The 25,537-nt window shown below is 40.4% G+C and overlaps 1 protein-coding gene across 14 annotated transcripts in view; it reads left to right on the plus strand.

The window, feature by feature from the left end:
• LOC142029704 (uncharacterized) overlaps window positions 1-25,537 on the plus strand; it is a 131,630-nt gene that overhangs the window by 66,824 nt on the left and 39,269 nt on the right. The window contains exon 4 of one of the 14 annotated variants that reach the window (XR_012649993.1): window positions 7,025-7,098. The exons of the other annotated variants lie outside the window; for them this stretch is intronic. The gene's annotated coding sequence lies outside the window, so the exon portion shown is untranslated. Of the gene's footprint in view, window positions 1-7,024; window positions 7,099-25,537 lie in introns of those variants that run through there. 14 annotated transcript variants of the gene reach the window in all.

Below are 25,537 nucleotides of genomic sequence, written 5' to 3' on the forward strand. Positions count from 1 at the left end.
TATGTGCACTTTGTAGGAGCACTCCTCTTGTGCCACATTAATAGGAGCTGTGTGCTGGAGCGATATGTGTTGCTCACTGCACTTCATTGGACTAAACGATGGGCTATCAGTCAGTCTTGGATTCTCTCTCTGCAGCCATATTCTAGGGTGCAGGAAGCCCCAGGGAGCAGGACTCTTCTATCTTCTTTTTCCCCCTTTCCCATAGTAATGCTGCTAAAGCAACTTTTCTGCAACTGAAAAAAGAGGTGATGTATCAACCTGGAATATGTGCATCTGTATTCACAAGAGCTGGCTTTATACATTCCCAAGCTAAGTGGTAAATAGCATGTGTTCTTGCCTTTCTCACCTGTGCTCTCTCTGTTAATCAGAGTTTGTCTGATACTCCAAAGCTGCAGTTTTCTGAAGATTTCTAATGTTTGAAATTGGAAGACACCTAGCAGCAAAACCTTCTCATTTTTTTCTTTTTTCAATTTGCTCATAAAGCAAGATAAAAGCACTTGCTTTCAGATCTTTTTAGATATCTAAGATCCAGAGTTTACCCAGAAATGCACCTTTCACCTGTTGGCAAGCCGAAAATGTAAATTCAGAGATCATTTAGTTGTCTACCTTGCAGTGGTGTTTACTCTGTCTTTCCTGAATTCTCCTAGGCAAATAAATCTGCAGACAGACACACACAGAGTAATGGAGGAATGCAGGATCTTAAATGCACCGTTTCTACCTGTATCAGTTGCAGCCATGTTTGTCTCTTGGTGCTGGAAAGAGTGAGCATCAGGCAGAGGATGGGGTACTCGTCTTTTTAAACCTCTTTCTGTGGAAATGCTAGGTGAAAAAATATCTTGTTGATTATATAAATACTTGTGCATTGGTAATCCTTTTTCCTAACATGGAACTCTGAGAATAACAAATCATTATTAGACATTATTGAGATTTTATTTTTCCCTAACTGAGGCTAGTTTCTATAGCTCAGGGGTGGGAGCCTATATCCTAAAGGTTATATATGACTCACAACTGTTTCATATAGCCTACTACCACATTATTTATTCACATTAATATAGAACAGTACTGACACATTTATTAACATATGGACATGGCTTGCTAAATGTTTAAAAGCCTTGGCCCTTGGCTAGAAAAAAAAATTCTCTGATGTTGCTGTGAACTGCTCTGATGTGCTGTATCACAACACATTTTCACTTGCAAAGACACCAAGTGTTTGTGAGTAGCCTTAGTCATCAAGTCCCACCTCTGTATAAGCCAGCATGCGATGGACAGAGTAAGTCACTGCTCCTAACATTCCCTCTTCTGAGGGATGGAGGCAGTACAGCCCATTCGCTTCCAGCTCGGAAATCACAGCCTTCTTGAGCCTGCAGTTTTATGTATCATATTTATATCACACAGTTCCATTTGTTTTGGGCTTTGAGTGTTGCATGAAGGTAATGGGGGGAAAAAAATGTAACTTCATATGGAAAAAAAAAAAAGGATTTTATTCTGTAAAACATGGAATCATTACAGATACGTGAAGTGATGAACATGGCTGAAATACATTTCTTTCTAGTCTTTCAGCACCTCTTCTATGAGACTGAAGTCTGTCTTGTCTTCTGTAGAAGAAATGCTTCTTCCCTTTTCCCCTTTCATCCTGGCTGCTGTGTTGTCATGAGACATGCCCTTTCTTCACTTAATATCCTTCTTAGCTCACCAGCTTGGAGAACTAGACTAACTGCTCACACTAGAAAATGACAACCAGTTCTGTCAGCCTTCCAGGAGGAGAGATGTTTGTCCTTTTTCGTAGGGTGATTGCTATGTGAGTGGTCAATGTGGATGGTCCTCTGGGTTTCTTCCACTGGTATTCCACTGTCTGCAGTGTCTTATAATCCTTCTGGATGGGGCAAGCTCTGGATGAGACTGAAGTTGTCTGAGGCAGATGGTTTTCTCCATATGGAACCAGCCTCCCAGTGACAGGACAAGGTAGAACAGAGGAAGGAACAGAGAGGAAGTTCACATCTTGGTGGATATATCTGTCACAAATAATCACGGAGATTTCCAGTCTGTTTTACGAGTTTAGATGTATATCAGTACCTTCCGTGTAATGTAAGAGTTTAAATACCTGAGATGGCTTTGAAAAATAAAGTACTTAATGTTGCCTTGCATACAAACAACTATCCAATTTGAAGCTTGCTTTAAGAAATTACGGGTGTTGTTACTCTTAAATTTGATGGGGGAGATGAGCTTTAAGGAGAGCACTTGGGGTGTAAAGGTACCGTGACAGGTATACAGCAGAGCAAGAACCAGAACCCAAGGATGTTTTCAAAAGCTCTGTGGCCAACAAAGGCACCAGAAGCCATGTCATACACTCTTCAGTGTGATAGGCTCTGCCCAGTCTATTTAGTGTCGTTGGAAAGCCAGATATATTAGTCTGAGCAAAGCACAGTGCAGATGGCACGCGTACTACTTCTGATACCCAATCTAGCTCATTTACAGCTAGCTGTCTCTGCATGCTACTGTATTAAGCTATGTAAATTCTCAAGAGGCCTGCCACCCACTGCTCTACTTGTAAGTGCAAAGCTGTCTGCGTCTAAGCTACAGAATGCATGTGTAAGAAAAGTAAATTTGTTGTTAAAGGGATGCTTTTAAAAATTGTCTTCATCCTTATCATTCCTTTCAGAAGTGTGACATTATGTGGTAGGTTTGTCAGCATTTGGATATTTGTTTGTTTCATCTCTGCTGGCAGTAAAGTGTATATACAGCTGATACATAATAATACATAAACACATAAAAATACATAATAATAATACATAAAACACACTATGCATCATATTATTGCAGAAAATCAGAACATCTTAAATATATACATTGAGTAGCATCTGAACACTTTCAATTTTCCTACAGTTTCCAAGCAGTATTTTCTCTCCTCATAAGATCGAGTGCTAGTTCAAACCTGTATTCAGTATGTCCATGTGAAAAAGAATTTGCCTTTAGATTAAAATTTAGGACTTTCTTTTTTTTTTTCTCTTTTCTAAATCTCTTTTTATATTGTATGTGTATAGAGGAAGAGATAATGGGTGAGATGATACCACGTTAGAAAGAAAATCTATGGATATGGAGCTCAGAATTAACACTTAAAACTGTGTGGAAAACCTTGTTATAGTGCAAAATAAGATAGAGGGGTTTTTTAATTAAAAGGGTAATAGGACACAGACATGGAGCTTGGAGATCCGTATTCTGTTTGTACTTCTCATGTGTTGCGTAAGCTTGGACAAGATGGTTTGCATTTTGTTGCTTCATTTCTCCTGTCAGAGATGTGTATGTTTTACTTGCCGTTGGTAAAGCACTTTAAAATCTTGAATTAGTATTATTATGGACTTCTATAAGCTTACTTAAAATCCTTTTCCTCCTCACTCATGCCTTCCCAGAGAGAAGAATAAATAGAATTTTTTTTTTCCAAATGGTATTGATTGACTGATACTCTGCAGCTGCTTAAAGTAGGATTTAACTGATCCTTTCTTTTGTACAAACATCCACTGAAGAGCTTCAAATCGAGAGTACTGTTGGGTACATTGCGTCTCTTAATTCTATTACGGGCATGGTCTGGCAAGAATTATTTCCTTGTTCATTTTACTTAGCAGGCTGGAGTTTCAAAACCTCCTGGTGTAACAGACCTTTGTAGACTGCTTTACATTAACATTGGCTAATCTTACACATCAATCAGCTAGAGCTTGGAGCATCGTGTATGGCTGGCTTATCTATAGCCTGATGATGACAGAAACACAGTTTGTATCACCAGAAAGCACACTGTCAGGCTATTAATGGACTCTGCATCATCATCATCGGGTCCTGTGGCACAGCACTTCAGCAGCATTCCTGAACACATAATCTCCTTCTGGCCCTAAGACCTGAAGGGCTGATGTACCCATACCAAACTGCCATTACCCAGCAGCAACGGACAGTGTCGTGTGGCACAGCAAGTATGAATCTCTGTGCAGAGAGTTCTCATGCTGAGATGCTGCTACTGTTGCGAATGCAAGAAGTGAATTCAAGCAGGCATTAAACTCTGTGGATGCAGTGGTTAACCAGGAAAATGCATCCTTCTTGCACAGCCAAGAGTTGCAGAAATAGTTTAGTTCAGTGGAGTTAAATCACCATGCTTAAAAGAAACAACTATCCAATGAAACATCTTTGCTTAGAAACAGCCTGACACACTGATGTGCAGCTTTGCATTCTCCGTTAACATTACCAGCATCCTGGCAAGAATCCCACATACAGAGCTGAGGAAGTAAATAGTATAAAAGCAGAACTGTTTGGGCTTTTTGTTCTGCACTGATCTGTCAGCCTTGCCGCAACTGTACTGCGACAGAGCATCTATATTCCACATCTAGAAACACAGAGAGAGTGTACTCCTGAAGGATGGCTACAGAGCGTCACTGTCTTTCAGTTCAGGGCTGTTAAAAGCCCTGCAGTATGTATACAAGCTAGCTGTAATTTATTTTAATTAAATACAATAGCTACATACATATGGCAGAAGGGATAAGACAGGGATTCCCCACCTCAAATTTGTTGTCTTGATGTTTGGATTTCTTTGCTATTGTCTTCCCTCTCACAGATTTGTGCAGAGATGTCTCATCCATTCACTCCTGTGCTGTTAGCAATGGCATCTGTCTTTTGAAATACAACAAATTTTCTTAAACTTAGTCTGTTGTTGAGAAGCCATTCTTGTTGTATGGTAGCGGAGGTATCTCTGTCCTTCCTGACACACACACCTATACAGGATTTATTTTAATTAGAGAGCTACAGGAAGCAGAATCCCCATCCTGTGGGAGCCTTCTCGTATCTGATTTTCATTTTTTAAATGAGGGAGCTTGGAGTATCCACCCTAGGGCTGGCAGGCAGCCTGGCAGGAAGCTGGACAGACTGGCCTGCTGGCCAATCTTGTTGCCTTTTATAGAGCATTTTGGTAAAATAGGCACATTTCTATGACAATCAGTGTTTTGCTGTGTAAAACTTATGTTTGGGAGTTTTTTGAGCGGCTCTAGTTTTAGACTGCAACTTGTGACTTCTGGGGAATTGTTGACTAATTTTAGTAATTACTGTAGATGATTTTGTGAGAAGAGGTGGTGTTTCTATGGAAGAAAATCCTCTTGGAAGGATGTTCTTCAGCTGGTATGATGCATATCATTGTTCAGGCAGGTGAGTTAGCTGGCAGGAATCTATTGTTCCCCATCCATAAGCCTTGCATAACAACAACTGTTCCCAATCAAATTGCTTCCAAATGTTTTCTGTTTTCTTAGAATGGCTTGCCTTGGGGGAATCCAAACTATGCAGGACCCGAATCTCCCACCTTTTTTTTGTAGTGCAAAGTGCTAAGGTAATAGCAGTCGGTGGGGAAGTACAATCTGGGAGAAGTGACAGAAGCCTTTAGGTCTGGAGGACAGTGTGTAACTGCAGTCCATCTGCACAACTGTGCCTGGTGCTTAGTCGGGACATAGCTGTGCTGCTGTTTCACAGATGTCTTGCAGCTAGAGCATGGCGCTGTAGCATATGTTTTTGAAGCAGGCTGCATTGTCTCATTAAATCATGCTAGTGCTAAACTGGGCTTGACTCTTTAGGCAGTCCAGTTCGACCTCCTGCTCAGAGTAAGACTGATTTAGAATTTATGTCGAGCTGCTAAGGGCCTTTACTACTTGAAAATCTTCCAAGAACAGAGTTGATAACCTTTCTGTTCCCATCTTCCAGTGTTTTCATAGTGAAGGTGTTTCTTTTTCCTTAAGTCTAACCAGAATTTGCCTTATTGCATGTCATTACTGTTGCTGCTTACCGTTTGTCTGTGTGCTCATGAGAAGAGTCTGGCTGTATTTTCTCAGTAACCCCTGTAGGTAACCAGAGGGCTGATGAAGGGGTTTGGCTAATAACTAGCATTCCGTGTGAGTTTGCAAGCTGGATCCAGGTATCTTCTTTGGATCACTCTTCCTCTCTTGGGCCATGGAAGTGCTAGAAAGAAGCTGAACTTGCATTCTCAAGACACAGTGCTGCTAATGAACAATGTTGACGTTTCCTGGACATCTTTCACATCTGATGTAAACCCCCTCAAATCCACTGGCACAACAGAACCAGGTGTCTAGCACTTTAGACAGATCAGACTGATCTTGAACATATTTTCTCTTTTAGTCCTCTTCAATAAATGAATCTGCCTCCTTGGAAGATTCTTTGCATTATGAAGCATTTTGAGGTTGTGAGTTTACACTGAATCACAAATTAGCAGTTCAGTGAAAATAATTTCAAGAAAAATAATACTTTGTTTACTTAAGTAGGTGCTGCTTTCAGAGGAGACATGAATGTAACTTTGATTCTCAGAAGCAGCTCATGTCATAGTGGCCTTTGAGTATGTCCGTAGAATGGATCTGATGTTTATACAGACATTATGAATCGTCTGTATCATTTTGAATGAGCTGCTCTTAAATGGAATGCCATCCTTTAGGGAAGTATATGTTTGAAAATGCAAAAGACTTCATACAGTTTGTTGTTAGCTGTTGGAGCGCCAGTATTTGCACAGTCGCTGTGTAAAATCTGCAAGTGTAATTCCCATCAGAGGGGAACCTAGACAATAACTAAGAGCACCAGTAAAAAGAATGAAGAGGGTAGCTTTCCCATCATGTAATTAGTTTGAACAGGCTTGGTGGTTCTTGCGTCCACATAGTGCAACTTCACAGGAGCCCATCCAGATTCACAATAGGTAAGTAGTTCCTCAGAAATCAAAGGAGGTATAATCTTATAAAACTTGCATAATAGGAAAGTTTGGCCTTTGTATCCAGAAGCTAAACCGGCTAAGCAAACATCTAATACTGACTTGATTTCTGAATCTGACTTTGAGTGTGAAACTTATCTCTAGCAAAATGAAACATACCTTTTTTTTAAAACATATTTAGCTTCTTCCTCAAAAAAATATGTACACCATGTGCTCCTGCCTTAGCAAAAGGTAACTATTTTAACTCAAGCATTTTGTGCTTAACTGTTTTCTCCCTGTTTTCTGCTCCAGTCCTCAAGATGCATAGACAACTAGAGGTCTGGTAACATGGCTGTTGCTTAAATAAAACTACAGTGAGATTCAAGAGTTTACAGCCTACAGGAGTCAACTCTGCAAACTGCTTTTTCCATACCCATGAAGCATGAGTCAGATTTTGCAAAGTGAGTCAAATCTATCCTCAGATTCATTTGAAGACACTGTAATGGATATATAGTCTGAAGCAGTATTATGCATAGAAGTGGCTTATTAAACTAATTTGGTTTGCAGTATTCCCTCGGAGTGGGAAGGGGGACAGGGTGGACAGAAGTGAGGGGGAACCATAGAAGGAATGGCAGTTCAGGTGTACCTCAGTCCCCAGAAACAGCAGGTAGTCCTGCAGTATGGAGGTTATAGAAAGATTATCTTTAATTCACCACTCCTGTTGGGGTTTGCCAAGGCCTGAGAGGTGGCTAACGTAAGTGTGCTTACTCTTGGTGATGCAGCTAAACTGTTGTCTTCAGCCTGACAGCACCACTTAAATGAGGATGAGAGTTGTCCCTAGACTTGCAGAAGACTGACAAAGCCTGCTTGGCTCAACCTTTGACATGTGTGGTGGGGATCCAGACATAAGCCCTCTCCCACAAGAAGGGCAGTATCTTCCTAATACCTTCCTGGAAATAAATCCTTTTCCCTTTGCTTTGCATTCTTCCCCTTTATCTTCACCTGGCCAGTGTTCCTATGCATAAAGCTGTCTTCCAAGGTCAAATATGCTGGAGCTGCCACCCTTTGCCAGGATGTGACTCCTGCATGTTTTGCTGGCTGTGTCATGCAGAAACACTCCCTTTCCTCTGGAGGAATTATATGACAATTAAACTTTGAGGCACAGTCACCTTCCAAGTCTCAGTTTCTTCTCCTCTCTTTCCATGTTTATCCCTCCCTCTGAGAAATCTCTCTTTTGATTGTGAATTTTGACCAGGAAACTAATTTGATGGCTCCATTCTTAAGTGTCGGTCTTTGACTGGCTGCAGTCAACATCCTAATATTGTGCTCAGAAGAGTGACTAATACCTCCTGTCTGGCGTACATCTTGAATGAACCAGTAGACAGGCATGCGTTTATTTCTTATATTCCTGTGTGTAATCAACCTAGAAAGAATTTTTTAGATTTGCTTTTCTTCCGCAATTTTTGGTGGGGACCCTGAGGAAATGAATGATGGAATTCAAATGTTCAAAGAACATCTTTGCCATTACTTATTTGTGGTACAAAGATGGGTTGGCAGCATCAGTTATATGGTTCCCTGACGGATACGCACAATCCCTTGTAGGTCTCTGGCTGCTTTCAATTCTTTCCATAACTCAAAACAGCTCTGAGTTGTCTTCACTCTGAATGAAGAACATCATGTTTTTAGAAAGATATTGTTTTTAGATCATTCAGATCTTTATTATCTTTTTTAAATGGTTTTGATTTATAAGATGATGATTGTGGAAGACTGGGATTCTGGACTCCAGCAGCAGTCATGTCACTTGTTTTGTTTTTTTTCTCTAGTTTAACTTCTTCTGGAGTTTCGTGAAACATACAGCATTTGAAAGGTGCTGAACAAAAAATAAAACAAAAAACCAAACCACCAAATATTTTTAATAAGCCAAAAGTATTAGTGTATTTGTGCAGAATGAGATGGTTGGTTACCTTGTGTATCAATATTGCTGGTTTTCACATGTTCTGCCAGAATCCTTGGCAATGACCTGAAGCACAGCTCATTGCATATGCAGCGAGTGTTCCTGACTGTTCTGGGTAACACATAATGTTGCACGGAGATCGGTTGTGCTTTTACCTGCAGCCATGTTGTTCAGGGACATGGCATCTTTGCATACAACTTGTGTTCTTCAGAACTGCTTAAGATTTTACTCCATACTCTTCTTAATCCTTTTCTGTTTAGTTCACTTGAATTCCATCTCTGTGAGTATGTGACTCCATTACCCTTCATCTCCAGTCTGCCAGTAACTTTTGAGTTAATTAGCAAGAGACTGAGAGCAACAGGTTTGAGATTTTTTCATGCCAAGATCTCTTTTTGGGAAACTCTGCATTCCAGTTGGAGAAAGTAGCTTTTGCCTAAGGGAATTTAGAAGTTTGCTTCACTGTCATGCTGACCTGCAAAGCTGTTTCTTTCTGATGTTCATGTAAATTTATATTCCTAAGGAATTCAACAAGATTTACCATAGGCAGTTGCGCCTCTTTGACAGCTGCTCAAAAATATAGTTTAAAGTAAGCCTGTAATTTTTGGCACCTGTAGCTGAGTAAAATAAACTCAATCCTGATAACAGCTAACTCACCAGTAATCTAGTCACTGTTGTATGAATGCAAAGTCTCCCAGAAGGTGTTTTGTATACATGAATGCTATATCCTATTCACTGCATATGCCTAAGGATGCTTGAGTTACTCCAGTGAAGACAGGTTTATAAATCAGCACTCACTTTTGTTCAGGATTTCTCAAACAGAACCACTTCCTGGACAGTATGATAAACACTTTTTTTTATTATTATTTTTATCTTGTTTTGAGTCTTTCTTGGGGTTGCTGCCACACATGCTAGAGACAGATTTGACGGTTGAAGTATAGGAAAATACTGAGGATGTTGTATTTAAAGACTATCAAAAACCACTTCATGGACCACTAGCTGTATTTTCAACTACATACATTATTGCTCAGTTATTTACATGGAGCATGTCCCGTGTTCTCTTCAGACTGCCATACTGTTCAGACAACACAAAATTATGTGATAATTTGCTTTTTAACATTCTGTTATTTTTTTATTCAATGCTAGTGTCATAATTGGATCTGTGTGTCATTTTTAAACATACCAATAAAGTTACATTCTATGGAAACACTTGACAGTACCACAAAAATCCATGTATAAAATTCACCTTGTTGATTTGTAGTTTGCTGCTGCGGTGTGTGAAATACAGATGAGGCTTCAGACTCCAGCCTAATAAAATGAATTGCCATTATGGTTCTACTGTCTACACACATAATGTGTGTGTTCTACCAAGTGTTTGTCAAAAGGGAGTAGAGTCCTTCAATATTTAAAAGAGGGCATCATACTAAAAGTGAGCTTGTACCACAAAGTCTATTTTTCTCTCCCCTTTTCCATTTTTAGGTCAGATGATTCAGGTTTTCCTCGGTGCTTTTAACCTTTTGCCATCTGAGCAAGCTACTCAAGGGACAGCTGTGCTTTGAGGCCATCGCTGAAAAAAAAATGCCGCCTCTGCTAGGATAGTTCTGTTTCACTATCTTCCATAATGTGTGCTCTTAGTTTCTTATCCCTTTTGTTACTTCCAATTTTTCCTTGGCACTCAGGTAGCATCCTAGTAAAAATGCCTCTTCAGTATTTCTTTCACCTCTAACACTTTCCTTTCGTAGTATAAAAGTCCATGCATGAGAGACAGAAAAAAAATTGCCTGTAGCTCATCTAATACACCAGCTTTTCATGGAAGTGGAGACTTAATTGCTGGCAACAGAGCAAAAACCAGAGCATTACTGTTTCTCATTCTCATTTGAACAAAAATTTCCATACCTTCCTGGACGTTATATCCTTGTATTTTGTTCCCCAAATAATAAAGTGATTGTACACTTTCATTAACTTCCTTTATGAAATGCAAGAGAGCGTTTCCAGTGCACTTGTGGACTGTCCTGCCTTGTAAGTTTTTACAATTGATTTTTAAAACATAGGAGTGTGTAAGTGAACAAGAGTGTGTAGATCAGCAATGGGTAGCTGGATTGTTTGGAGACAGAGTGATAGAGGAGAGGGGGCAGAAATTTATTTAAAAATGCCCTACGAATACATCATGCGGTTCTTGCCCGGTACAGAAATTCTGCATTGAACAGACCTGAAATCAGTGCTGTGTTTGAAAAGCAGAGGCTAAATTCTGATTTAAAAATGGCTTTATGTCTTTATGGAGACCAAATATTTTATTCTGTTTTGAATGGTATAAATCTGTCAAAGGCAACAGTTATAAGAGATCTATGTTGATGTAAATGAAAGCTGAATTTGGCCCTTCTTGTTCTGTGCCTTTTAGTCACGTGATAATCTTTCCATAAATCATGCACTTGAAAGGTTTTCTTGCTTCCTGCTTTTACCAATCAGATCATACAAAATGCAGATGAACTGAGCTTCTGGTTAATTAAGCATAAGCAGAACACCCCTCTAATTCCCCTTTTGTCACATCAGCCCTGTTTCCCCCATTTGAAAACAAGATAGCAAGAATGACAAACTTTGACTAATACAGTGGAGTTTTTTTGGTCTCCTCCCTTTCTTACTCTGACCTGTACTTTGCTTTCGTTATAAAGTGAACATAGAAATTACCCTGTGGGAGTGGTGAAACTGCAGCAGAGAAACAAAAACTATTTGGATTCATCCGAAAGCTATTCATTCGCTTGCTCTTCTTTTTCTTAACGGCTCGAAGCGTGCAGTGTGTCTTGTTCTGACTACGTATCTTTCAGCAAGAATGGAGGTAATTCTTTGTATGTCTCTTTCCTTTTAATAGTGCTTTAATTTTATCAGAGAAGGTGTTTATATTTTTATCATAATTTATTATTTTAGCTACTTTAAAAGTGTATACAGTTGCCTGGTGGGCATGTTTCTGTTGATCTCAGCAAGCTCTTTTTCCAGTAACTTTTTTTGGGGGGCGTGGGGGTTGGTGGTGTAGAGGAATGGGGTTTTAGATTCAGATCCAGGTTATACAGGTGAAAATCACAACTCTCTCCACAGGAGGTTGCAAAGATGCTTCCAGCAGACATCAGCATATTTTCAGCCAAAATTTAATCTATAATGGGTTTTTGTTTTAATCATCTGCTTATACCAAGATGAACGTCTCTCTGTACTGTTGTTACGGCCAGTACTTTTTGTGTTGGGGAAAGTACGTTACTGTAAACTGATGAGCAAGTTCTTGTTGCTGTTTTCTCTGGTGGGATAAGATATTTTTAGTAAGTTGTTTCAGAAGTGTAGGACTTCCTGCTACTTTTATTGTTAATTTGCTGCAAACTGAAAATGCAGGATGGGTAGCATTTAATTCTGAGAGGGTCGTACTTGCAATGCACAGTAAGTGTTACTGGTCCCTGGCTGCAAGTGCAGGTTGTTACAGTTATGAGACGAGTGGTATGTTAATGGCGAAAGAAAAGTTTTGTCTGGCTGGTGGCTGAAGCAGCAGCATTAAGAATACCTCTTAAATATCGCAAAGTAATTTTATGCTCCTTAACGCCTTCGCAAGGTTTTTGCATGGAGGGAGGAAGGAAGGACAAACGGAAATCCTTTAGATTTGGCGCATATTACCTTAGATAGGCACTTCTGGAACTCTTCCAAAAATCTCTTCTTGGGTATATTTCTGTATTCCTCACATGAAATATTCACAGAGCATTAATCCTAGCAAGTCTTCAGTCTTGCTTGCTCAGTGCCTGCAAACAGGCTGTGTGTGTCTGCAAGGGCAAGAGGAAGCAGTGGCTTTATGGGAAAGGGCAAGGTAACAAGTTTTAAAGAGACACCAAGAAAGAAGGACCCTCTGGTTATGCATCCTGGTTTTTAAAAACATTACTAGATGCTTGATAATATACGTAAGTATGGCTTCTAATGTTTACGTTAGTTTTCATGGTTGAAAATATAGGTCAGTTTGCTTCTGAAAATGTAGATTTTCTGAAGTGCTCAGTGAAAGCTGTGTTTGTCAGTCTTTAGTACTTTAAAGAACAGCAGTCAACTGTATTGAGCAGGGCAGATTTACATCAGAAGGTTTAAGTTAAAATTACAGTTCTCTCTCTGTGATCTTGAGCATGACATTGCATTTTTCTGTGCTGCAATTTCCCATCTGGAAAATTAGGATTAATAATACCTGCTTCTCTCTTTCTTTACACTATGTGAATGAAATTTAATTCATTCTTTACTGCTGTTGTATTAAACATATTCTGTAAGAATTGAGAATTGCTACAGCTAGGAATTATTCCAAGTGACTGTAAAGATTTCATAAACAATACGTGATTAGTTACAATTAATGGTTCAACTGTATTTCTATAGCAGCTCATGCCAATACTCCCTAGTTGTTTCTGTTGAGTTGCAAGCCAATTAGACCCTAAAACTAGGCTGGTTGAAGAACAAGAAGAGTTTACATGCAGGATAGTCATTACCATCAGCTAAATAAGATCTCTTCCCCCTCCCCCCCCCCCCCCCCCCCCCAATTAAAATTGTGGAGCAATACATTGCTGTGTATTCCTGCATTTCTGCTGTTCCGTTAATTCAGAAAATTCAGTTAAATGAGCAACCAGTTGTCCAATGTCAGTAGGACTCTGACACCTTCAGTGACCAACCCAAGATAAAAAAAAAATCTTAAAATATATTTGCTATCATGGCACTTGTGTTCAATGATTACCTGCATTTTTTTTTTTTTTTTGGTGAGTATTTCTCTGGACTTAACAAATAACTCATGTATTTAAAGGCTGGATTTCAGTCTCTTTGCTCAAAAGTTGTAAATGTGCTAACATATATTTACTAGCTATAAGAAGCTGACTAAGTAGAGATGCAGTGTAGTGTAGGTAAACAAGGTCATATTGTCTGTTCTTACTCCGTTTTGGTTGGTTTTTTAAGTAGTGAGTGAATTGTTTTTCAAATATTTGTATTTTTGCCATCAATTTCCAAGTGATTAAGGCAGGAAAGATTGTCCTCATGTATGTCGAAAAAGTGGATGTGAGAAGAGCAGACAGAGTTTTCTTCTCCAGTCTTTCTCCATGGCTTGCTAGGTCATGCCTGGTACATACTTCTGTGCCTGTTGTCAGTAAAACGAGGTTAATATTTGGAATTGTTCACAGGATCAGAAATTCTTTAGTGAATCTGAACCCTTATGAAAACATGAGATGGAAACTTTGTAAAAATTTGTGCCAGTGTTTTAGACCAGCTTTTATAACTGAACTAAAATTTTGCAATGATGAGTTTGCACATACATGCAACTAAAGAACCTACCTCTTTTTTGTCCTTTCTTTCAACTCTCTTTTTAACCACAGCACACATCAAAGTATTACCAAAAGACTGAGTGTAGGGATTTATATTTGGAGATCATTATCCATAGATGACTTCATGTTTGTTCCAGTCTTCCCTATTTTCAGGTTCTGAAACACTTTTGTAACTTTTTCCATTCACATCCGTGCTTTGAATCAAAGCCATTTTGAAAAAGAAAATTATTTTGAATTCTTAAATGAAAACTTCCAAAATTTACCTTCAGCTTTCACAAAACTCTACTGCTACAGCCTTTTTTTCCTAAACTACAGAACACAGCAAATGAAAATAAATAGAAACTGGCATGTTTCTTCTTGTGCAGTTTTATTGGTGTGCATGTTTGTTCATTTGTCTGTTAACTTGTAGAATTCCATGATCTTACAAAGTGGTTTGCGGTTTGGTTTGAATTGGTGAGACTTTCCTATTTTTTCACATTTTAACCATTACAGACATTTTAATGAAATAGAAACAACGCGGCAGAGGAGACACAGTTTAGTGTTAGGGGTTTGTTTTTTTATTTTTTAAATAGCCATTAGATGTTATGGTGCCCTGTGTCACTGCTTTTAGAAGATTTTGAAGTTACTTGATGGATTTTTGATTTCATTATTTTAATGAAGCATTTCAGAGGCACATACATTTGTATTTGCATGCCCAGTTGTCAAAAGCTTGCTAACAAATGGGGTGACAGACATATCCCAAAAAGTGTATTTTATACACAGCTGTGATAAGGGTAGCTACAGCACTTGCTGATCTTTATGTATAATATCTGGGTTGCTGCTTTCAAGAGTTTACCCCTTACCTGCAGTTGCACAGTTACACATAGCGTCTTTTTCTTGCTTTGTATTCAGATCGAGGAGAGTTTGGCTGGTATCCTAAGCGTGGGTTTGAGCAGCAACATGTTGAACTGGGTTTGATCAGACCTCTGTGACTGCTGGAATGTGAATTTGACCATGGTGGCATATTGACAGCTGTATTTTCTTTTAAAAAGCAGCATTGCGTGCTGTACATGCTGTAACAACAATACCACTCTGAAGCAAGAGGTCACATTGATCTACACCAGAGTTCACCAGTACTGAGACTTTTACTGAGGTCACTAATGAAGTGAAACAACCTTTCCAGCATTTGCTTTTCCTATTCATGGTGCCAGTGGAGGAGCTGGGAACGGCCTCCTGGAGTTTTCAGGGAAACTCATTGTTCACGTAAACCCTGAGAAGGAATTTCCCTTCCTTCTTGGCCTGCTAGGTATGCAGTGAACCATAGAGTTTGTTTTAGCTACATACCATCTGCATTTTATTTTTGTTTTGTTTACTGACTTTCCACCCGCCTATGTACTTCTTTAGAGTATTGGTATATTGTTGTATATTCCACCTTTGTCAACAGCCTGGGTTTTGCTGTTCTGAGCAGTCTCATGTTATGCAAGTTATTGGTGTTTGGAACAGAGCTAGTGGTGGAAAAAAAAAAGAAATTCGTGGAAATTTTACCTGTATTGTATCTTCAAGAGAATGGGCATTGAGCACTTCGATTGTTTTAGGGCTGCTGCTGTTTGTCTGGCATACGTGAGGTTATGTACTTTGTACTCGCTTAGCACTGTGTACTAGGACCTGCAGTCCTTGGAGTGCATTGCTCTCAGGAGGATGAAAGTGGCTTCTTTCTTCTCTATTGGCATCTGCTTTTTCTTTTTTTTTTCTTTTTTTTTCTTTTTTTTTTTTTTTTCTCCCTACCTCTTTGAACAGCCAGTTTCTTGCTTGCTGGAAGAATTATTTCTTCCTGAGATGATTTTACCCTCGAAAACCACTGTTCCCGTGAAGATCTAAAGCTGATACCCAGCAAGAATAACCCCAGCCCCCAGGACACCAACAGGAGTTTACTGCTGTTTGAGCTAAAGTGGTCTGGTGTGTATAGTCGGGTCTGTGACGTCCATAAGCAGACTATTCGGGTGGTGACTTTACTGCAGCCAAATACCAGAACAGTGATACTGACTCTGGACTAAACAACTCTGATGTTGGGAGGCTTTGTAAAGTGCTGCGTGAAGCCACATAAACTGCTCTGTACAAACCCTCGAGGCTGAAGTGCTGTGTTAGAGGAACATGACCACGTTGGTTTGGGACCCAGGCTGGATCTGTGCCTTTCAGCAATGCCATGACCAAGCTAATAAAACCACCCCAAGATGCCAGGAGCAGCTTTGCAAATAATGGTATTGTTGTTGATGGTTTTTCATTAACTAGGTTACCCCAGCTTCCTGTTATCAGAAATATTTGAGAATTGACGGTGTTACATTGTATCAGAGTTCCTTTCTCCTGCTTCATGGTCCAGAAGTTTGACTGGCTTTTCTTTTGAGATAGCATTAAGCTGTGTATTCAGTATCACTTGTGATCCAAACATTGCCAGATTGTTCTGAGAGGCGAGCCTCTGGTATCATTGCAGCCAAAATCTAAGTCACCTTATTAACTTCTTCAAAGCTAGGTGAGATTGAACAATTGGTTAATGTTCAGTGAGCAAAATTTCCTTTTTCTGTACAGAATTTGCATCCAACAGCAATGTGATGATAGGCCTGGATGACCACATTTAGTAAAACAGTCTCCTACCAAGAGTTCTTGCTGTTAGGTAAATCAAAACATGTTATTCAGAGGGTGACTCATGGAAAACTAAGTAAAAGTTTTATAATCAGATCCTCTGCAAATGCTAAATAGCACATCACAATAAAATCGTTAAAGTCTCCTTATATAAATTGTTTATATGCTGCTAATCCTTTTTTACGATGAAAAGAGTATTCAGTGGGTTTTAGTACAGGAAATTTGTATAATCTTTTAGTTACCTATGCATTTGACTTCTGTGGTTTGGCTGAATTTGAATATACTGCCTGATTTTACATCTGAAGAACCTACCTGAACCCAGCTGGAAGTTTCTTGTGCAGAATACTTCTCAAATCTTCTGTCACGGCTGCAGAATAATCTGGATTACACTGTCTTTACAAGGGAAAGAGATTACACCAAATGAACTTTGCTGTCAGTCCTTCCAGAGTGAAATTCCATCCTTCCTTGCAGAGTGCAGTACCTTTGTCCCCAAAATTATGCTGATGATCCTTTCCTCTTTCATTTATGCACGTTCTAAGTTCTGAATCTTCATTCTTGAATACTTGCATGTTGAAACCTGGGAGAGACCTTCCGTAACCTTAACCTTTACTTGCCATGGAGAAAAACAGTTGGAGAAATTTAACCAAAGAGTTTAAGATCTGTTTCCTTTCATTTAGAGTAAAGCGTGAAAGAGGGCTAGCTTTCAAAGGACTGACAGCTTTAAAAGCAGATTCATTGAGTTACATGTACAATGCAGTAACCTTTAACAGGTTGAGTGTACATGTAAGTGTGTGGGCTGGAGGAGGCTGAAGTAGAGGCTAAATTGAAGTTGGGTGAGTACAGAATTAGGGCTGACCAAAAGTCTGCACTATAACTCTGGGGAATGTAATGACTTATTAAGATCAGTGCGGTTGGGAGGAAGTACATAGTCAAATTTTCCCTCTTACTTACACTCAAATGTGGATAGTAAATAAAGAACATACTGCGTTTTTTGGGTGACCTTTCTTAAGTAGTACTTGTCTGGTCTTTCTATATCCTTACTCTTTTCAAAGAGGAATTCACGGGGAAATAAATAAGGTATCACTGACGGTGCCAGAGTGAATTTGCTTATAGATGTGAGCATAAATGGTATTATGAAATGGAACAAGTGGGGTGTAGGGAATTTTCAGATCCCAAGACAAAAATAATTTCAGAGAAGTGTAGACAAGTTTGAAGCATTACCAGTACAAATGAAAGTTGCTAGGTCCTTTTTTGCTGCCACCCAATTCTGTACCTTTTGGCAGCAGAGAAGTTGGGGGTTTTGTGGTTGTTTGTTGTTTTTTGTTTTTTGTTTTTGTTTTTTTTTTCATGAGACCTGAAAATATGAACAAGCCTGTGTGGATTTTTATAATGTGATACTTGCATCATGGCATCACAGAATAATTTAGATTGGAGAGGACCTCAGGAGGTTTCCAGTCCAACCTCTCACTCAGAGTAGGATCACCTGTCTCTGGCATTTACCTGGTAACATTGCTGGAAATAAAATTTTAAAAGTAGTTGTGATTATTTAACCATTGAGGTGAAAAAATGCCTGGCAGAATAAAGGCTACCAGTGCAATGAAAATTGTTCAGTCACACTTGTCATGAAAAGCAATAAATACTTTCCAAAGTGGGTGATAGAGGCAAAGAGGATAAAGGGAAGATCAGACACACCAGTGTTGAACTTCTTTTAACTGATCATCCCTATATTGATTTTCATCACTTACCAAGTATGCCTTAAACTAACTTGTAAGTTATTTCAGTATTGTGACCCCTCTCTGAGACTCTGGTTACAGGTCAGGAGTCATTTCACTGCAATTCAAGGAGCCTGATAGTGTGAGACCGCTGGGATTTGAATGACCGTTTTAAGCTTGATGTGTCTTCTGCCTATTTGTTTTCAACATCAGTAGGTACCATTAATGAACCTTGTTGGAAAAATTTATACGTCAATGTATTTTTAATGGCCTTGTTTTCTTTTTTTTATCCTTTTAATATGATGGTGATACAGAATGCTCTGTCTAGGCAAGGTTGCATATTCTACTGTGGGCTTGTGGTTGTAGGACAAGCTTGCTTTCTGTCACTGCCCTCTTCCGGACAGACTGTAGCTCATCTGCTCACATCTGTACTTCTCTGTTCCCTTCATAATCTTTCTCTTTTCTGGTTGCTTAGGCTGTATCTTCACCGTCTCCTTAATGAGGCCCAAGAACACACTGCCATCGCCCCATCTTTATCCTTAACCCAGGCTTGGACCTTGCACTAGGGGCAGGATTTGTGCAGTTGGATAGCTGCAAACTGAGAGCTAGAGTTGGCACAGAGGTGGGAGAGCACGAATGGCAGGAGGACACGCGAGTTCTCCCTTTTCAGCAGAGGTGTGTTTTATACTGGACTCAGCTGGACTGCACTGGAATTTCTGGAAGCATTAGAGAACTCCTGATAGGTCCTTACCTAGCAAAGCATTTTAGGCATGTCAGCAATCCACATGAAATTAAGATGTTGTCCATTGGGGCCTTAATTTTTAGTAACACTTAGTTTTGAATTTCCTCTGTGAACTGAAAGAAGAACAATAAAATAATTATCCAAATGTTATATGCCTTTTAAAAAATTATTTCCTGACTTCATGTTTAGACATAGTGGACTGACTTCAAAAAGCCTGATTATTCACAGTTAAGACTGAGGACCGTTATTGCTGAATTTAAATGATACTTGAAATGAAAATAATGCGACACAAATGATAGACTTAAGAAAGAAGTGGGAGACTGAACTTTTTGTGTAACTAAGGGAGCTAAGGAGGACAGGAGAGAGTAACTCCTGGGTATCAGCTGAGGCCGGAGGAGGGGCATGAGTACACTTGTTGAAGGAAAGAAATATCCAGCAAATTTGGAAGAAGAGGAATTCGGATAAGCCCTTGAAAAGCAGGAAGTTGTGCTTGTTAAAATTGGTCCTTGTTGTGAGTTGCAGTTCTTGGCACTACTTGGCACTACGACTAAGTCAAGTAGTATGTTGGCACAAGCTGGGCTTGACCAGGAAATGGTTTTCTCTGGAGCTTAGCGTTGAGGGGAAACAGCTTCACTTCTCTTTGAAGGCATGCCTGGAGAAGGTGATACTAAAAATTATTCTGCTTGAGCAAGTTCATAAAAAATTTGTCTGGGTGACAATAAATGTTTTTCAGTTTTGCCCTGATGAGCTTCTTCCTTTGAAGTTACTGTAGCTTCTTTATATGATGTTTGCATTACAGGGAGAAGCAGCTCAAACACATACATTTACAAGGCAACTTCTATGTTAGAGAAAACTCTCAGGAGGTAAGATACAAGGTTTTATATAAAAATGAAGAAGGCCCTGCTCCCAAAACCAGATTTATAACATAGAATCTCATTTATCCCAGTGGGTTTAGTCCATATTTCCCTGTGCAATCTCAGTCATTTTCCATTTTTAATAAAATCTTTCTTCCTCCTAATTCAGGCTCAACCTGCAGAGGAATTTTGCTTGTTGTTCTGTCATCCCATGCAGTCCAGAGTGGAAGAAGGAGGATATATAAAACTCTGGATTATGACATAGTTGTGAGGTCAAATAGAGGTAAAAGGGCGCAGCTGAGAGAAGTGATTTTAATCTTACACTAATTGTAGTAGTAGCAGCTAGTAAAAATGGGCTGCGAATCAAGGCTTCATTAAAAAATATTCTCAGGTGTCAGTTTAAGTTGGACCTCTAATATGGAGCAAAACTGAGGGATGAATGTGCAGAAGAGATTTAAAACTTCTAGTGTCTGAGACTTTGATAGCCAGCAGAAAGACACAGACGAGGTTTTGGTAGCAGCTTCCCCCCTTCCTCCCCCCCTTTTAATTGCATCTCTTTGCCAGATCTCTAGTTCAGGGAAATGTGTCTCATCATGTAGTTTCATCTGCAGGACAGTGGGGTTTACATTTGCTTAAGGTTTCAGCGTGCAGTATTTCTGATCTTCCATGGACAGTTGACCATAACAGCTGATAATTTGGCACATATGTACAGCAAGAATGGGGCTGGCTAAAGTCACCGTTGTTGAAGCAGTGTGGAAGCAGGTACCTGCCCCATAGTTAGAGCTGCTTATATATCTAACCATGCAGCTCTAACAGGCAGCTGCAGAAATAGTGATGGATAATAGCAATGCAGTGTTGTTAACAAGGTGTTCTGCAATTAAAAGGCAAATATTCCTTCAGACTTCCACTTCTGCCCTGTGAAACAGCTATTGCCATTACACAGAGGGGTGTTGGGGCACAGACAGTTTATAAGAATCATCTGTGACCTCAAAACAAATGTTCAAACTGGGTGTAGCGGCACTGAGTGGATCAGGTGGAAAACCAGAGCTCTGGTGGTGCGGAGCCTGCTGTTACCTTTGAGAGTCATTCTGTTATTTCAGCACACCACTTACTTTCTCTGTGCATTAGCCTCCTTTTTTTGCAAAGTAACTCTTAAGGGCTTCAGTCTATAAATGTGACTGAGGAAAAACAGCCCAGGGATGTAAGGATGGGAAAGGTGGGTTTGACTGAGCCCTGTGTTCCTCTTAAATACAAGAGTAGCATGAAAGATCATTCTGAGATAGAATAGGTGCTGAGGAGTCCACCAAATCCATGCGGCTGTTGGAGATCAGAATAAAAGACAGCTCCTTCAAGCAGCTTTGACTCCAAAAAAGGAGATTTGCCAGAGATGTCACAGAATTGAATGAAGACTTCACTTTCTCCTGCGTTTCTGTGGCGGGAGATTGGATACAGCCATAGCTGTCAACCATGGGAAATGCTAAATTAGAATTGTAGGTAGGTAGGTGGATAAACAGGGACAAAAGCTGTAATTACTGACTGCTGTTTGGAAAGCACCCTCGTGCTCTCCAGGCCTCCTGGTGCAGCGGTGTGATGCCAACCAACTGCAGAGGAGCCACAGTTGGGTGCCAGCGATTCATACCCATTTTGCAGAGTAGCTTTGAGATCTACAGATGATATAACTGCTAAGTGTTGTTATGAATGATTCAGAGCTTCTGGCTCCTACTTCCACACATGGATCATCAGACTGCTTTTCTCTGCCATTTTAAAATAATTGTCTGAATTACCTGAATATCTTCGAAGCAGCTTGAATTTTTGTTCAGGCGCTGGCTTTAGAAATGAAATCTTTCATCTGATACACTTAACGTTAATTTTGTTTCTTTAATGGGATTCTCTTTACCCAAATTTACATGATTCAGCTTGCAGTCTGTTGGATACGTTCTTCTCTTCCAGTGATAAATTTGCCCAAGCATCTCCCAGTATGTGTTGAGAAACACGTAGGTAGCTGTTTGTGTGCCATCCACTTCCACAGGCAGATAAACAATGAGGGGTTTGTTTGATTGTCGCTCAAACAATACTTGAGAAAAGCTCTGTCGCGCCTGCCTGTCAGTTCTGTTGTTGTACTTTGCTCTTGGTGACATCATTGGTGGCAGCTAAATGAAGTATATTAATTGTTAGATGCTCTTTGACCAAGGACGTTGACTTCCTGGCAGCCAATCGTATACCGCTGGTTTTGCTGGAGAAGCTGCTAATCTACCATAATATAGTAATTTAGTTACAAATGTTGGTGAGAGCAGAGTGGGTCTGTTTATGTAGATGGCAGATAACTAAAAGAGAGCTAAAAGCCGTGGGAATTACTTTTACGTTTTTGAGGTCTGATTCTGCATCAGGAGCATGGAGCTCTGAAATGAAAAACCTTCTGCTGTGTTAAAAGTTGCCGTGATGCCTCTGAGGTTAGTCCTAGCATGGGGAGCAGTGCTGTATTATAGGATCACCTCTTCTTGCGGGTGGAGGTGTAGCTGAGATGGATTGCAGCTGGGCATAGCCAGGGCTGTACCACTGACCCAGGACACCTGCTCGAGTGTTAAGAGTTCACGTTACTTCCACAGAAGTGATCCCTTTGGTCTCTCCAGTTTCTTCAGAAAACTGTTTATATACATGCGGTTGTCTGCTGAGGAGGAGATCAGCAAGGGCAGTGAGGTTAAGAAATGCTTGCTGCTAACTCTTCTTACACTGAGAACAAGGCTGACTGGCCAGGGAGTTTCCAGATAAGATGTATCAAATGAAGCCATGCTGCAGAGGCCAGTACAACGTCACAAGTTTCAACACTACTCATAAGTAGCCACATCCTTCTAATTGTCCTTGGGATCTGTCCTCTTTGCAGTCAGCTTTTCCATGCAAGGAGAGCTTAGCCCTTGATGCTCCGTTCTAGAGAAACACTTCAGCAGCACCCGTTTTGTTTTCCTCCCAAGAAGGATCTCCTTCCACGACCGTGTCCTCTCCAGAAATGTAAATTTGAGGCAGTAAACGCGGTATGTATGGCATTGAGGTGGAGACTAACTGGTTAACATAAGTGGGAAATACAGTCCAGAGCTAGTAGTGCACTTTGAACATCTTGCCCTTAACCATAAGATTATTCATTCTTCCTTATTAAGATCCTTTTATTAAAGCAGAAGGATATTGCATGATGAAATCCAATTTCTGCTCTTCAGGTTACTGTGTTTGCTTTCAATTTAATTATTTTAAGAGTGAAAATGGATCAATTACTTTCACTTTGCACATTGGCCCAAATTCTTCGTCCAGCTCTTCTGTACTAGGCCAGCGCTGCGAAATTTAATTTGCAAATTGAGCAAGAGAATTCTTGAACGAAAACTGTAAGAGGCAACACTTGGGTTTTTCCACGTAAATAAGTAGATAGAGAAAAATCTGCACTGTAAGTCATTGTCAAAAAGCTCCCATTTTCTGTGTTGCTTTTTACAGTAGCTTAAAGCAGCATTTGAGAATTTATACCACTGTTATTCATCTGACAGGGCTGCGAAGTTCCCAGCTTCCCTTCTGTGAGGGAAAACATCCCAAGTAACTGTCTGGACTAAGTCAGATGAATCATGTCATGGAAGTGACAGTTTCTTTGCAGTGACTATAAAGGGGTTCCCTGTGACTAACTCAGATACCAACATCTACGCTGCAGGTATTTAAATAGAAGTGAGATTAATCCCACTTGTCAAGTCTCCTCCTCACTTCCAGTTGGGACACAGTGTATTGGGGGTTTCATTGGCTTGGGAGAAAAATCTGGAACAGAATTCTAAGGATTTTAATTTATAGATATCTGCCATTTTTTCCCCACCGAATTTTGCAGTGGAGTTTGTAATTACGCTGAGAAATTAACCTGTCTGTCAGAGGACTTGGGTTCTCACTTAAAAGCAGTCAAAATACATGGTAGATGCATATTTGGAAGAAGTTCAGCATCATCCAGTAGAAACCTGCATTTTGGGACAGGCTACAGCCATTCATTTTGGTAGCTCCAAAAACTGTGCTCAAACTGTAGTAATTGCCATAGACCCCCCAAACTGCTGGCATCTCTGCATTGACATGTCCTCATAGGAGCAGGAGCAGCGTCCGAAGTGCAGGCCCAAGGGGACTGGAAAGATTCAGGTGAGGTTGTTGCATCATTATGTTTCAAATTAGTTTCTCTTGAGTTGTTTGTACATTGAAAATAGAGGCCTTGCTGGAATATTTCTGCAGGATAATACTGCTATGTGTTGATGTCTACAAACTCTTTGTTGGCAGAGTCTGTAGATATCCACACAGAAATGTACTTTGGTGCATTTGGAGGAATATTTGCCCAGCAGGTTGATGCCACGTAAACATGAATATGTACATACACAAATAATGCCAGACTGATGGATCAGCAAAGAGCAAAATTCCCCAAGAGCAGTCTAGGATGGATGGTGCTACTGCAGGCTTTCCTGTGCTGCCTCAGGAGTGCATTTTGGTTCTTCAGTGAAGCCGATGATGGTGAGGGCAGTTTGTGTCTCTGCTGGTTAGTTTGGGGCATCTTTACAGACTAAATCCTACATAAGGGAAGGAAAACAAATTGGTTTTGCTGCAGCGCTGGGGCTCAGCTGTTCTTTCTTGGAAGGGCGAAGATGGTATTTCTTCTACCATTCGGACAAGAAGCACTCTTTGCCATTGCCCTTCAAGGTCTAGCAACAAAATTTCTTTCCTTTTCCAGTTTAAATTGACAGTTACTTTCCATTGACATGAGTGCCAGTTCCAAGGACTGAGTCAGGTGTTGAAGTGCTCATAGTAAATTGTTAATCCTTGTCTATTGAAATTGCACACACAGGGAATGTGGGGTGCGATGCCATGACAAGTACCGTCTCTGAGCGCCCGCAATCGTTACACTGGTGCTGAACTGACTTGTTCTTTTTTGAGGGAATGTTAGTTGGGGCGGATACATGCTTGTGCTAATGCACTTTTAAAGTGGGTTGAGTTAAATTAAGGAACTGGCAGTGAGAACAAGCAAGAAGCCTAAAGGAAGCAGTGCTGCCAAACGCTGGCACCCCTGCCAAGGCCAGTACACCGGAGCACAGCTAGGTACACTCTGAAACGTGTCCAGCCCAAGAGGTGACTTGCCCGTGAAGCTGACTCAGAGGGTCGTGGGCTGCTGCATGTTTGCTTATCTGCTGTGGAGCGCTTGGGTCTCCGGGACACGAAGTGCTTGACCCTTTTGGAAAAGCTAGATTTTGCAATGGCAAAACGTGATGCTGGGGGTTGGTTAAATCTTCCCCTGTGGTTTGGTTGTGCCCTGAATGCTCTCCCTCCCATCAGTTCATGCCAGCGATGTGTTGAAGAGGTTGCAAATGGGTTTTGTGTCTGTTGAGCTCTTGGGGATGTGCAGAGAGTGGAACATTGCTCAGCTCACGGTGGAAGGCAGCATTGTGCCTCCAAAGGTTCAACTCACTCTCCTGTTTTCCTCTTGTCTCAGCTCCCTCTCTGGCACACACGTATTCTCCCAAGACATAAAGTGATTTACTAAGGCCACACCAAGATCGGAGTTAGAAGCACTGGAGCTTAGGTCTCCATGGCAGTCCTGCTCTCAGCTCACTGACTGACGCTGCCTTCCTGCGCAGGCACATTT

This window comes from Buteo buteo, chromosome 4 (genome assembly GCF_964188355.1).
Source record: "Buteo buteo chromosome 4, bButBut1.hap1.1, whole genome shotgun sequence".
Classification (NCBI taxonomy): Eukaryota; Metazoa; Chordata; class Aves; order Accipitriformes; family Accipitridae; genus Buteo; species Buteo buteo.